Raw genomic sequence first — 15172 nt, 5'->3', positions numbered from 1 at the left:
TTTAAGTTCACCGTGAACGCTTTCCCCTCGGGTGAACTGCTTTAGGTTTACAATGGAAGGAAGCAGTCAAAACAAACCCTCAATGAATTGATAGAAAAGATTAAAAAAAAAAATTATAATAATCTTTGTCCTGACAGACTTGAAATCAAACAAACTGCAGTGTTCTCACAGGATTTCGCATCGAGCTAATAACGTAATAAAAACAACGTGCGCAGATGTTCTTCCATCGGGGCGAAATCCACGCGGCCTGGAGAGCGAAAGAAAATGTAACAAAGGGGGGCTTTCGTTACTCAAACTCAGACATAACAAAGACAGATGTTCTCATTTTATTTTTTTTATTTTTTTTTGCGGAGTTCCTTCTTCTCTTTGTCCAAACGCGAATGATTTTTCAATAAAGGAGTCAGCGCGCTGCCGACGCACACATTATACATCACTTTATTTTTCCAATTTCACGTCTCCTGTTGACACGACCGTCTCTCGGGTCGCACACAACACACACTCTCAGACGTGCATGCTGCATATTGTCCGTGTGTGTGTGAGAGTGTGTGTGTAGCAGATATGTCAGCAGCAGCAGGTGAGATTTATGAGGTGTTAAGAATGCTAGCCTGTAGCTCAGTGATGGGAGACTGATCCCCCACCTCCTTGTCTCCCCGTGCCCCTGCAACACCCCGCATGGCATCCACTTAAACACACACACACACACACACACACACACACACACACACGCACACGCACAAACACACACACCTGAAAATGTGAGCCTAACGTCTGCACCGCCCCGCCTCCGTCCACTAGAACGCTCACTTCCTGGTGTGAACACGCCTTCTAAAATCCCCCCCCCCCCATACACACACATGAAGATGGCGTGCCCGCCGTGTCACAGGCGACCCTCCTGGCCGCCGCCGCGACAAGAGAGCGGCTTTTACGGCTTCTACAAGCGTCGTGAATCGCAGAGGCTTCTCACTTTTCCCGGGCCGACGTCGGACAACGCACTCAATCTCACTCACGAGTGTCGAGTTGCACTTTTTATTTTTTAGTCGCTAAATATTCCGTAGCTTATATGAGCACGTAAACACGTGTGTGTGTTTGTGTGTTTGCGGTTACAATTAGATAATGAATCTCAGCACATGCTGACGACATGCCGGTGTATTGCTGAGGCTTTACTGGGTACACACACACACACACACACACACACACACACACACACACACACACACACACACACACACACACACACACACACACACACACACACACACACACACACACACACACACACACACACACACACACACACACACACACACACACACACACACACACAGTCTGGATTGAAAACTTCCAGATTCACGAGGTCAAACAGCAACGCGACATGCACTAGCTAGTACTTGTATTTTTAAAAAATTTTCTGTGTTTTGTCTTGAAATCAATTCTTAAATTCCTCTCGTGAGCGTCTGCCTGGCACGGACGTTAGCTTGCGTGTTGACCGGCCGCAGGAACCGCCAATCATGGCGATAGCGTAGCGGTCCTCTGCCCACACGACAAATACACATTTAAAAAAAGAGCAACGCACCCGGAGACTCATAATGAAATTCAGGCTCATTTGTGACTCGCAGTCGATTTAAGTTTTTCTACTCGTCCTGCCAGTGGCGAATGCTCGTGGCGAATGCTCGTGGCTCACCGCTAAAACAAGGCAACGTGGGATTGCGATGGCTTCTTTAAAGAGAAACGAATTTGTAGTGAAAACACGTGGAATCGGTAGCAGCATCCGCAGATCGCAGCGTCTTCCAGCGGCGCAGTAATTATGCGGCTTCGGTTTAATGTCACTTCGACCTGCGAGTGACGGCGACCGCCGTCATTAAGCGCGGTTCTCGCCAAACATCTGTCCAAAAAAAAACCCTCCACCGGCTTCGGGCCTCCGTCCGAGCTGCTATGCATTATCTGCCCCCGATGGTTTCCCTAAAGCTGCAGGGACTTAAGAGCGGGATTAAACCGTAATCATGCCCTTCCCCGTCCTCCTCTCCAGCTGTGCAGAGAGGAGCGACCATTTAAATGTCTGCCCCGCCGCATTTAGCGTCCATACATCCACGTCTGTTCCTGTTCGGTTATGACATCAAGTATGCGCATCTTCAACCAGCAAACCGGGGCCACTTTTTCTCATTCCAGCCACTAAAACCTTCAGAAATGAAGAAAACACAAGCGCCCGTCGCTTCACAACACGGAATCCGAATTACCTCTATGGATTTAGTTCTATGGAAGTACAACTGTGCCATCAGATTCTCAACTCGAATTTCTAACTCAAAATTTTTTTTTACCATCGAAATCAGACTTGGAATTTTAAAAGCTGTGGAATTTCAAGTACGTATTTTTTTTTTGCTTCTGATTTTTTTTCAACATCTAAAAATATTCAGTGTGTAAAAAGCCAACGTGTCTAAAAAGATTCAGCTGTAAAAAAAATTCAACCGCAATATAATAAAACCGCAAAATATTCTGGCTGTTTTGCAGCTGAATTTTTCGCAGCTGAATTTGTTTTTGCGGCTGAATTTTCTTTGCAGCTGAATTTATTTTGCGGTTGAATGTTTTTACAGCTGAATTTTTTTGCAGCTGAATTTTCTTTGCAGCTGAATTTATTTTGCGGTTGAATGTTTTTACAGCTGAATTTTTTTGCAGCTGAATTTATTTTGCGGTTGAATTTTTTTACGGCTGAATTTTTACACACTGAATATTTTTAGATGTTGGAAAAAAAAAAAACAGAAGCAAAAAAAAAAGATACGTACTTGAAATTCGACAGCTTTTAAAGTTCAAAGTCTGATTTCGATGGTAAAAAAAAATCTGTGTTAGAAATTCCAATTCAGAATCTGATGGCACAGTTTTACTTCCATACAATTCCGGCACTCGTTATGACCGTTCCCGCCGCTGCTACGCTAGCTCGGTACGCGGCGGCGAGACGCTAGGACACGTAGCTCACTCAGAAAGCAACGGCGGCCGCATCCAATCTCGGGGGGTAAATAAATCATCGCGCTAGACGAGGCGTCAAACTATCAGCTTCTCCGGCTCCCCTCGCCTTCCTCCCGACAAATGAATATTTCAACAAAGGATCTACAGTGATCAGTCGCTTGTTAATATTCCATTGCGTAACATTAGCCGCCAGCGGCGACACAAGTGGCCATTGTGATGGCGAGTCAGAGGCCCGGGTAACGTAAGACTGTAGATTTCCTTTTTGGCCCACGAAGGAGCAGCTGCCGTCGCAGCCGGGGCTCCGAAAATTCACACATTCCCTCCGTGGGACGAAGCCGGTGGTGGTGGTGGAGGGGGAGGGGTGTGGGGGAGGGGGGGGGCAAAACCACAGCAGCAAGGGGAACAACACCAACCGAGCCCCAGAAAAACCAGCAGAAACGCCCCGTCAGCCAGAAAATTACAACCACCCGCCCACTACCGGGTCAGGAGGGCGGAACGCTTCAGCTTTCAGGTAAGAATTTGGGTTTTATGTCTCATGTTGCGGTTTTCAAAGGACGTGTAGGTGTGTCTTTTTAAAGTTTGGACAAAAACATCACGACGAGAGGAGTCAGTGGAGTTTAAAGCTGTAACTTGTTTGAATGAAAGAGTTTTATCATACCCCCTCCATGATGTTTTGATTTTCATATTATTCACGTTTACCTATAAAGCATTTGATACCATAACTGTGCTTGTAAATGTGCTTTTAAACTCATTTTTACCGTCTTTTCGGTAGGGTAGGGTAGGGTAGGGGGGGGGGGTTTGGCCGGGCGGCCGCGGTGACAGATCGACGTTACAATTAGATAATGAATGTCAGCACATGCTGACGACACGCCGGTGTTTTGCTGAGGCTTTACTGGGTACACACACACACACACACACACACACACACACACACACACACACACACACACACACACACACACACACACACACACACACACACACACACACACACACACACACACACACACACACACACACATTCATCAAACACATGAAAAGCCCAGCAGAGCTCAACCTACCAGTCATATTGTGTGTGTTTGCGTGTGGTTAATGATTTTCCCGGGGGCCTCCTGCGTTGTGTCGTCCGCCTCGTCTCCGTCCTGGTGGGAAGGAATAAAAAGAGGATTGTTAGGGTGGGAGAAAGCAGCTGAGAAGACGGGAGGATGGAGAGACGGGGAGGGGAGCGATACAAGGCGTATAGAAAAACAAACAAGGCCATACAGTACAAAAGACCGCCCACGCCTCCTTTCGCCTGAAATCCCCTGTCCTCATTCCTCAAACCGACTTTTCCTCCTTGTTCCGTCTCTCCCTTAATCTGTACACTCTCTCTCTTCCCCCCCTCCCGACCTCTCAGACTCAGACAGATACGAGATCAATCCGTGGTGCGATTGCTGGAAAGCGAAACATCTCGGGATCCTTTTCAAAGGTCGCCGGGGCCTCAGACGCTCCGTGACTCAGAGCGCCGGCAATCAAGACGAAGGACGTCGCGTCACATCGCTCTGCCTCCGTTTCACCTTTTGACTTTCCCTACACTTTTCTTACACCCCCCCCTCCCCTCCCCCGGTTCCTCTCTTTCTCCACGTATTCTCCTTCCCACGCTTCTTCTCGCCGTCACATGAGCGCATTCGCCACGAACTGGAACCGTTTGCAAGAAGCTGCACTGCAAAAAGTCAAATCTAGGCAACAAACAATTTCTTAAATTAAGTGAAAAATTACTTGTTTTTGACCAATAAGTCATTTTTGCTTAAAACAAAATTGTCCACTAAGATTATTATTCTCATTTTAAGATGGATTATTACTTTCTTATTAGCTAGAATGGTCTTGGCGTTGAGTATTAAAAACTAGTTATAAGTACTGTTTAGCTTAAAACAAGCATTTTTTCTCATTATAAGACGACTGACCAGCAATCAAAGGACCTGAAGTAGCATTTCATTAGCCCAATCTTCTTATTTTAAGATTTGAAAATAATTACACATGAAAATAAAACTTGTTTTGAGTCCAAAAATGCTATGCTCGAATTATTTTCTGATTTGTGAAAATTTTGTCAAGTAAAATTTTCTTGTTTTGCTTATTTTAAGTATTGATTTTCTTGTTGTAGTATATTTTTTTGGAGGAAATTTTGCAGTGTGGAATGTGCATCAGGACAGGCCACCACTATGGGCCCCTGAACATGACCCCCCCCCCCCCCCATCAACAATATGGCTCCTCTACATCATAGAAATAGGATTGGTCAATTCTTCGCTTCTTCTTTTGTGGTATGATTAAAAACGCTAAGCTAAGTGTTTTGAAAGAAGATGGAGTAGACGGATATATTGACGACTTGTCTCTATTTCTTGGTATAATTTCTCACACATTTCCACTTTTATTCCACACAAAAGTACAAGAAAACAAATTCTGAGACATATTGACTGAGTCATTTTATTCATTTAGTCTTTGGTTTTCCAAATCTGCGACATTAACAAGGACGCGTTGATCAAAACGCGTCCAAACATCTCGGCAGCGTCTTTAAATGTTGAAGGATGAACTAGCGCAGCTTAATCCAATTGAAAGCAAGAGGAAGCAACCCTTTAAGTCTCCACTATAATGAATTCTGATCTGTAGTCAATCTAATATAGATGACATATTCATAAATATGTTAAAAAAAAAAAAAAAAAACTAACTTCTGAAGTGAACTCATGCATGATTTTCATTTAAATTTGGCCCCAGAAACATGTTTTTTTCATCTTCTGTGGTAGTTTGCCAACATGAAGGGGCGCCGATCAGCGTTGAGGAGTTCACGAGTGAACGTAGGAACAAAGTGTGCAAAAGATACATATAAGAAACTTTTCCCCCCCTTTTATTTTTTCCTTTTCGCATTCGGAGCAGCGTAATCAGGCTGAAGGAGAAATAATAAGTCACTGTATGTTGTTCTGCTTCAGTTCTCCTTTTGGCCGAAGCTCCGACATGTCAGTTCAGATTAGACGCGAAGGGAAAAGCTGATTGCAGCTGTACAACACATGTCTCCGCCGCGCTCCACAGTCCTCGATGTGTAATTTCACCATAAATACTCCAGCAAAGTGACCATATCGGGGAATCTGGGAACATATCGGAGGGAGGAGGGGATCTGAGCAGGTCGCGATGTTCCGTCAACGTTCTCAGGGGGGAAAAAAGGGACGGCAGTGGCCCACGAGCAACGGTGGGCAGGATGGCTGCAACAGATCGCCGCTTGGCACAAGGAAGAGAGGGAAAGAGAAGTGAAAACAGACCGACGAGAAGAGGAGAGCCGCAATTGTTGACCACAAGAGAGAGGGAGGGGAGAAAAATGGTGAAATTTGAAAGTGCTTCAGGACATTAAAGGGAGCCGTTTATGTCCTGAAGGTCCTCGTGGGTAGGAAATACCAGTGTGTGTGTGTGTGTTTTCTATAAGTGGATCTGTTTTTTTTAATTGAAAAATTATTATTTTATAAATTATTTATTAAAAAAAGTTTTTTTTTTTATTTAACTTTTCTGATCAGGTAAAACATTTTTTTGCAAAGATTTTGTTGGTTTTTCTCAGATTGTTGGTTTGATGAACAAATCTGAGCTCATCCAATGAAACTTATTTCTGCTTAACACATTAATAAACTATAACTAATAACTAATACTCGTTCCTTTTTAACATAACCACACAAATATGCAGCTTTCAAACTAAAGTCACTGTTATTGGGAAAGAAATGGTGGAAAATTTCTGAACTTAAGAGTCTAGAAGTGACTCATCATTGTTTCTGCAAGAAACAAAGTCATCCTGCTGTGCAACTTTCAAACAACAATCCAGAAAACCCTCGTTTTGGTCATTTAAAAAAAAAAAAACAACAACCCAAAAATCAGAAGCAAAAAACCACCGTTTCTGCAAACTCTTTTCAAAACCATCGTCCAGGAGCCGTACTGGTGTCGATCATAGGCAAACACTTCTGAAAACCTGTATCTCCGATCTCATCTATTCTATTAAGAATTAAACACGCTGAGAAGTTTGTTGTCCGGATTTCTTCAGAGCAATCAATGGCTTTGTGAAACTGAGCCGAGCGTCTCTCAACTCAAGGTCCACTCCCTCCACCGTTCCTCCCAAAACGTTCCCACTGTGGATCGTCCGTCTGCAGCGGGAAGATCAATCGCGGTTTCTCGAGGTCAGCGAACAAACTTTCGCAAAACACATTTTCTGGAGAGAATCTGCCACAGACACTGTGAAAAAGTTTCGTCCATGTCTTCTCCCCCCTCCCAACGGCGGACAGCCGGGGAGCGGAGTGCTCATTCCACACGAGGGGAATTCCCCCCCCCCTTTAAGCGTGAAACGTAAAGAATCAATCCCCCCCCGGGGACGCCGGCGGGAGGAAGTGGGACGGAGTCTGCACGGAGGGGGAGATGGACGGACGGATAATGAGGAGGTGAGACGGCGAGCGAGAGCTTCTCCAAACATGACTAATTGTTGCCGATGCGTGAGGCCGAAGGTCGCCCCTCCCCCACTCCCCCGCCCCTCCCCCCTCCCCGCCCCCCAGTTCCCGCCACGGATTCAGACGGCGGATCAAACGGCGACACGGTCGGCCGTCAGCTGCCCGAATTCGAGAGATGTGCCACGGTGACGCCGGATCAGCTCGCTGCAGACAACGGCGTTACGACGGGAGGTCAAATATTTAGCCCCCCTCCCCTCCCCCACCAGTTGCTGACAGTGTGTGACCGGGGAGGGGGGGCATGCCCGAAACGCCGACGGTACCAAAAACAGAAGAAGACGATCGACGGCCGCGCAGAAAGAGAAAGGCCGAGCCGGCGCCCGCTCCGAGTCAAGTGCTCGGGTGTCTCTTCATTTTGGCGAACTCCGGGCAGCGCTACCGCCGGTGCCAGCGCAGCCTTTTCACCATCCCGCCGACGTGAATGGCTCCTTTTGTCACAGTGAAAATTCCACTGGCAAGTCTCTAATTAGCTGGAGGGGCTCTTCTGCTGCGAGGCCTGTGTGGGCAAGTTACAAGGAAAAGAAAAAAAAAAAAAGAAAGAAAGATGGAGGGAAGCGGCTCAGCGCTGCAGGAAAATGTGCAAACAATAAGGAAGCTGAGCGGACAAGGTGACATACGACGCTCTCCAGCTGCAGCTAAAACTAACCCCTAATATAATTTGAGCGTCCTCGAAGGAGGCGAAGGGAAAGAGTTTCTCAGCGCCTCTCGCTCTGTTGGTCTGCGAGGCAAGGAATCTGACAAGTGGTTAACCAGCGCCGGGGTTGTCGGAAAGCCATTATGAATATCCCAGTTGGCATTTGCATTGAGTGGCTGCAAATATATATATAGAGAGAGAGAGAGTGGCTGACCTACAAAAATACAACAACTCCTCTGCTTGTCAACAGCTGAAGATTGGCTAAACGCTAATCAGCGCTCATTAGTAACGCGACCTGTCTCGCTTCCCGGGATCCGATTTAAAGGGCACTCGGCTGCGCCGCTTCTGTTTGCTGGTGATGAAGCGTATTAGTCCGTCTGTGAAAACACTTGTCCTCTGCGACTCCCCCGGAGGGGGGGGCAAAAAAAAACAAAAAAACAACCCTCGTCGGGGGTTATCTTCACTTACAAGGCATCCATCATGAACCGAGGCCCAGAAGGTCGAAAGACGAGGAGCATGAGCGATGCTACCGCCCTTCGGGGAGAGAGAGGGGGGGGGGGGGCATTCATCTCATAGCAAGAGAATCTCTAGTTGCAGACCCGTTGGGGAGACTCTCTGTGCACCAGTTTTTTTCTGGGTACAGTTGAAGTAGGGATTGAAGAGCTCCCCGATACAACCCGGGGGGGTAAGAGGGGGGGGGGGGGGGGGTGTCAGCAACCTCGCACACGGGCACACAAGTCCAAAATATCACGAGGAGGAGGAGAAAGATGGTTCTTAGAACACCAGCGACTTAATCAGCAGAGACATTTCAGAGAGTTCCAATCGTACCGCGCAGCAGTTTTACTGCTCGCTGGATCAGGAGCATTTTGCTACATGCTACATGCTAAGGAGTCCATGGGCTCACACGCCATGCTAAACGCGGTTAAAATGGCTACGGAGGCTGTAAGGAGGTGGTTCACGGCAACACGTAGCCTCCACACGTCATTTGCATAGGCAGCAAGAGGTTGGCTTTATGGCATTTAATGAATAAGTGGCATCAGAGCAGCTCTAATTTGAAGTCTCTTTGTGTTTGTTACTGTAATAACTGCTGTCGTTACATCTAAAATACTCACAATTTCCACATTATTGGCCATCGCGGCATTATTGGTTGGGTGCAGCGTCTTAGATAGCAGAGCTGGAAATTGTTATCTCAGTAAAGACGGCTAATGAAACATATCGCTTCTATTTACTTATTTATTAACCTCTAATGTTAGAAATATACAATCACGACTCGCAGGCAGAGAGAGAAGCTGGCGCAGAGCTGCTAAACGTCATGTTATAACTGCTTTTTCCTCAAACAAATTCTTCTCATGTGGCCATTCAGCTTCCCGCCACCATCAGCTGGGATCGGATGAATTGGACTGAATCATCGACGAAAGGACTGAATGTTAAAATCCAACCGGTCACTGTTGGAACTAGCTGATTGGTGTGAGCCGGAGCATCTTTGTAAACCATTCGTATCACGAAGACCATATTACTCTGCCGAGTGTCTGAACTCCTTACACGACCCAGGATTTCAAGCGAACATACATGTTGATGGGTGTCCTTTTGCAAGTGTGGCTTTCAATCACATGCTGGTTCTATATTTGCACCGACTGCTTGCTATCCTCACGGCGTATAAGCCAGCACTGCTGCAGCGTCTTGATAACGTTACGGCAGCCTTTATCGGTCCAGTGGCCGGATTGAGTAGCTTAAAATGTGAGTCATTTTCTAAATCAATATTATGCACCTATTGGTTCCATTTTAAGCATTGATGGCAATAACCAGAAACTCTGGGACAATTTAAAGTCACCAATAAACCTCAAACACACATTTCTGGACTGTGGGAGGAAACCAGAGGATCTGAGAGGAATCAAACACGAGAACGGCCCGGGACCAGCCTCGAACCCGCAACCCTGGCAGTGCCAGCCACTACACCACCACAAAATTCAAAACCAGGATTTTAATGGAAAATGATTGGTCATTCTGGCTGTTTCCAGCTAATTTGGTTCAATATAATTAAACATCGCTGTTTTTTTTAAAAAGAATTTCATTCTTCATGTAACCGCCAAAAACTCAAGATGACAGTTGTATCGTGTCCGAGTGTTCCAGCGAGCTCCATGACGGGCTAAACCGTGTGAACAGCCTTCAGTTAAAGGTAGCAAAAGGTCATGAAACGTGTCCGCTGCACAGATTTGATCAAGAACTGCACAGAATTACACGTGTGAAACCGCCTCCCCCCCCAAAACGTTGACATTTTAAAAAAAAGGTAGACGAGCTGCAGAATCCACACGCTCACACACACAGACGACACACTGGACCACCTGAGCCACACAAACAACTCTGCTGACATTTAAAAATAGACTTTGGACTCATTAAACATCTGAGTAAATCATATTTTGGGTTGGACTGTAATAATTGTTACTATTGCATCCGAAGTATGCATATATTTCCGTGCAAAGATTTGAGGTATTTCTGAATGAAATGCTACGAATTCTTCCTGCAAAACGCATTGGATTAGTTGTGATTTGCGTTCTCTAATCCCAATCCAATCACTAACGTTATCTTAAGGTGTAAAGGTGAATTAGGAGTCTTTCTCATTAGCTTCTCATTAAGACTATTAAGTGATTGACATTAACTATTAACACCTCAATCTTAGAAATGAGTTTTTAAGCCTTTATTGGGAATTTCCCCATATTTGGGTATTCCAATTTCTCAAAACGGGATCATCCAGGTCCCATCATGAGTTCAGCGACACAGTATTTTCTCACTGATGTACTCACGTACCGCTTTATTTACCTAATGCAGTTGTCTTCCCACAGTTTAGACCAGCGATCATTTGATCTGCGGGAGGGAGTCGGGTAATTAAAGATACCACAGGGCACCAGCTGCCTCGCGGAACGAATCCATACCGGGAACGAGGTCGATCAGACGTGCAGGTGTTCGCTCGGTGCCATTTGACCCGCAGGCACTGCGTCGGGCAGGTGGCTCCCTAACAGGAGTATTTCATTATCCGATGGCTGGGACTCGTCAATACAGACCTGGGAGGGCGCCAGAAAAGTCGGAAAGTTCGACGCTTTGATAAAGATCCATTAAAGTCGGAGTCTTGTGCACTGCCGTGACCGATCGGTTGATGCCTATCTGACTGGGCTCGCGCTCCAATTCCCAACACCGCTGCCACGCGCTTTCAAACGCAGACTGTAAAACCTTGCCCCGTAAATACAGTTTTACAGTGTTTTAACAGGCCGGCTGCAGAACTCTCGCTGAAGCAGATTATGAGATGTTATTTCACAGGCCGTTAGACAGTATTTGTGTAGCTGTTTTTTTCCAATCTAACGGTACAAACAATCATTAGCTGATAAAAATCGAGAGGCCGGTGGAGCACGAAGTCGCATGGCAGCTTAGAAAGTTCAGAATTTTTAGGAAAAAAAGGGGATGGGGGGGGTGGGGGGGGTGGGGGGGTGGGGGTGAGGCCTGAGCTTTTGTCCGAAATTCTCAGAAAACCGTCAAAAGTGAAAGTGCCATCGGAATGATCTCACCAAGCAAAAGACCCACAATGGGATCAAGGAGGTCTAAAACAGAAGCAGAGAGAGTCTTCCCACTTCAAGAGGACAGTCAACTGAAAACATCTTGAGGGTAAATTCTGCTCGTGGGCCTCAAGTTTCCCACTACAAGCCGCCCCCCCCCCCATCCCCCCACCCCCTCCCTCCTTCCCTAGTGGCACAACGCAAAGGCTTTGAACTGGCGGGCCGGGAGAGGGGCGCGGGGAATTCACTGGCCTGTCAGGACCATGAGTGATGGTGGATGGAAAAGATCAGATCCCGCCTCGCCGTTCTGCCTTCGGGGAAACGATCTTCTGACGCGGCCGACCGAGCCACGCGAGGCTAAACATGGCAAGTGATGAAGAGCTCAAACTCTGGGATGGGTCGGGGTCGGGGGGGGGGGGGTTGGGGGGGTTCAAAGTGTCGCGCTCGTACACAAAAACCTACATCACACCTGCTTTTACTCGGTGAAAAGACCGGATGAAACTGACAGGCCGTTTCGGACGCATCATTTGCTTTGATCACTTTGTTTATTTACGGTGGTGCAAGGAAATGTCAGCCAAGGTCCCTCGAGGAAAGAGAGTACCAGCTAATTGAATCGTGGATATTCTTGTTGCTGATCTGTGGGAAACGGATCTAAATCAACATGCAGGTGACCCGATTTGATGCAGTTTTGCAGGGTCACAGTATCGATGCTGGCTATTCAGAATCCCCGAAACACAAGCTAGAAATTAATATTCAAAAAGTACCGATGCGTGTTCAGAACGAACACAGTCCCACTATTTTTACTTTGAAAGTTGAGTCGAAGTATATCTTGCTGGTTGTTTTTATGACAGTGTCTCAGGGGAAATGATATCAAATTGACTTTAATGAGGTGAGCACTATCGTGTCCAGGATATCGTTTATTGCTTCAGTGGAGTGATTTTTTTTTACCGCTCTGTCTCGGTGGAGGCAAACCGACCCCACTGGTTTTGCAAGAATACATTTCTTTAACATGAACTGTGTGGCTGGGAGCCAACTAGTGGTGGGCAGCGGCGTGACAGTTAAGCAGCCTCGTACATAAATTCTACACTAATTGGTTCAAATGACTGGTGTCGACTAGGGGGTGGTGGAAATTAAAGGGGTGGGGGTGGGGGGGCACGGGGTAGACATCAAATCAATACAAACTGCGTTTTATCCATTTGTAGGATACCATTCACATGCTTTCCCTGTTGCAGGCTCTTTCTCCGCGGACATGAAAACGGCTTCTCGGAGGCGCTTAATTTCCTAATCCAGAGCATTACCACCTCCGTACGCTCTCCTCCATCTGTTGCACTTAACCTTCCCCCGTCTCAGCCCTTCAAAATCAAGCAGTAAATTCAATCTAGCAGCTGAAGCCCCCCTCCTCCCTTTTTTTTTTAATCTTCTGTGGAAAACAACAGAATGCCAATAAGTAACGAGAGCCAATGACGTGGAGGCAAAATGCCATCGAACCGCCGCGGCAACGTCACGGCGTCAGCACCTCGTCCGTCCGGAGCGTCGAGTATTCGGGAGCATCGGGAGGCAGAAACCTGCGCCGTGGCATGTGAATCACTGCAATAAACGAGCGGTGAAATGCGGCTCTTCCGGACAGCCCGGTGTCGTCTATATACCGCGTGAACCCGGCTCGGATGCACTCTATGAGATAGCCATGCACTCGGTGCGAATATAGCGCCAGCATGTGATCGAATGCCACACCGCCGCCGCCGCTGAAAAGGCCACGGGATGGCCCGAGCAAGCCGAGTTTCGCACAAACTACCCAAAACACACAGGGCGGCTGTATGTCTCGCTTTATGGCGGGCAGAACTGAGAACACACCTCCGGGTGTTCCAGGCTCTTGATTTCCAGGGATAGTCCACGACTGTGTGGTCAGCATCAAAGAAGCAGATATATTAAAAGTTTTGCCTCCAGCACCAGTCATGAAACATCAACAAAAAAAAAAAAAAAAAAAAATATATATATATATATATATATATATATAAATACTGGACTCCGGATCTCCCATCATGCAACTGGGCTCCATCTCCTGAGTGTCCTCGTCTTTCACCCTTCATGCCTCCGGTTCGGGAAGAAAAAACAAATTTCATCGCGATGGCTCGATTGGCGCATATGCCAATTGCGTTTGTTGCTCTCAAATAGATTAGTGAGCTTTGGGCTTCCGGTTGAAGTCGCTGATTGTCGAAGGGGGTCAAGGTTAAGTGCAGTAAATAGAGGAGCTCGTCTGGAGGTGGCAAAGTGCGGGACGACAAAATTAAATGTCATTACGGAACGATTTTCATGCAGACTTGAGAAATCCATTAATCACGATGCAGAAATGAGCAGCAAAGAGTCTGCAGAAGAAGACTTTTAGATTTAATTCATGCAAATATGATACTTAAAGCACCTTTTCCTCACAAGGAGAATATCATCGGTTCCAATCCAGACTTGAGGAGACCTTCTGTCGGGTTTTTCACTCAGAGTCCGGATTGGAACCTGCTTTTGTCTTTCGATATAATAAATTAATTTGATCATAACTTTAAACAACATTAATCTGCTGAGGGACGAATGTCACTCAGGTTATTAAGACCTTCTTGTGTTTAACCGTAATGTGCTTTATTGTATTATTCATGTTTCCTGGGTTCCACTTTGTCTCATGAAAAAAGAATATTGAACACTGTACTCAACGTTTCCCCTTGCAAAATACTCATATTTTGTCAAAATGGAGCATTTTCTGATCCTTGAACATGCTGTATAATACGTGTAATGCACCTGAAAGGCCTGTATATCTAATTGTTTTTTTGTTTTTTTTGTAAAAAAAAAAAAACAACCTCTAATGGGTGGTTACGACCAAACAGACATCCTCTGTGGGTCGAAATGGACCTCATTACCGAGGCTCTACCTACCTGAGAGATGGCTTTGCATCAACATCGCCATGTGTCTGTGGTCTGTAATGCAAGCTGGCAGCGCACACATGTAAACATTCTTTTTTTTGGGGGGGGGGGGGGGGGGGGATAATCTGCTCTGCCCATCTGGAATTAATGCAAGTTAGGGACAAGAAATTGTTCCTTCATGGCAATTTAGCCGTTTCATGAGGTTCAAAACATATGCCCCGTGTTTCGGCGCATTCTTTCACACACGTAGAATGTAGAATGTAGAATGCAGAATGCAGAATGCAGAATGCAGAATGCAGAATGCATCCCCTCGTGGTTAAATCCCCAACAGAAAGTACGGCGAACGTCCTTCAGGCCATCTGTGGATCTATTCAGGTTGCGGTAGCAGCGGCGTAGGGCGGGGGGATGGGGGGGTTGGGGGTGGGGGTATATCAGCATGTTCGCAGTGTCGCTTCAAGGGCGGCGGCTTTGTCCCGATGAAAGAGCGAGTCCAGTATACGAGCAGTCGTAAAATTCACAGGGCTTCCAGAAGACGATGACGAGAAAGAGGAGACGGCAGGACACAAGGCCTTGTTGATGAGAGTGGCGCACAGCTGGATGGGTCAAGGAGAGCGGTGAGGCGGCTGG

General features: G+C 46.5%; 1 long non-coding RNA gene across 1 annotated transcript in view; it reads right to left on the bottom strand.

The window, feature by feature from the left end:
* The window catches only part of LOC308145868, a 119630-nt gene that overhangs the window by 50632 nt on the left and 53826 nt on the right, over window positions 1–15172 (bottom strand). The window contains exon 3 of the long non-coding RNA XR_013937092.1: window positions 4020–4100. This is a non-coding gene — a long non-coding RNA (uncharacterized lncRNA). The remainder of the gene's footprint in view (window positions 1–4019; window positions 4101–15172) is intronic.

The sequence above is a fragment of the Blennius ocellaris genome, assembly GCF_963422515.1.
Source record: "Blennius ocellaris genome assembly, chromosome: 21".
Taxonomy (NCBI): Eukaryota; Metazoa; Chordata; class Actinopteri; order Blenniiformes; family Blenniidae; genus Blennius; species Blennius ocellaris.
This window is presented reverse-complemented; position numbering and strand designations above follow the sequence as displayed.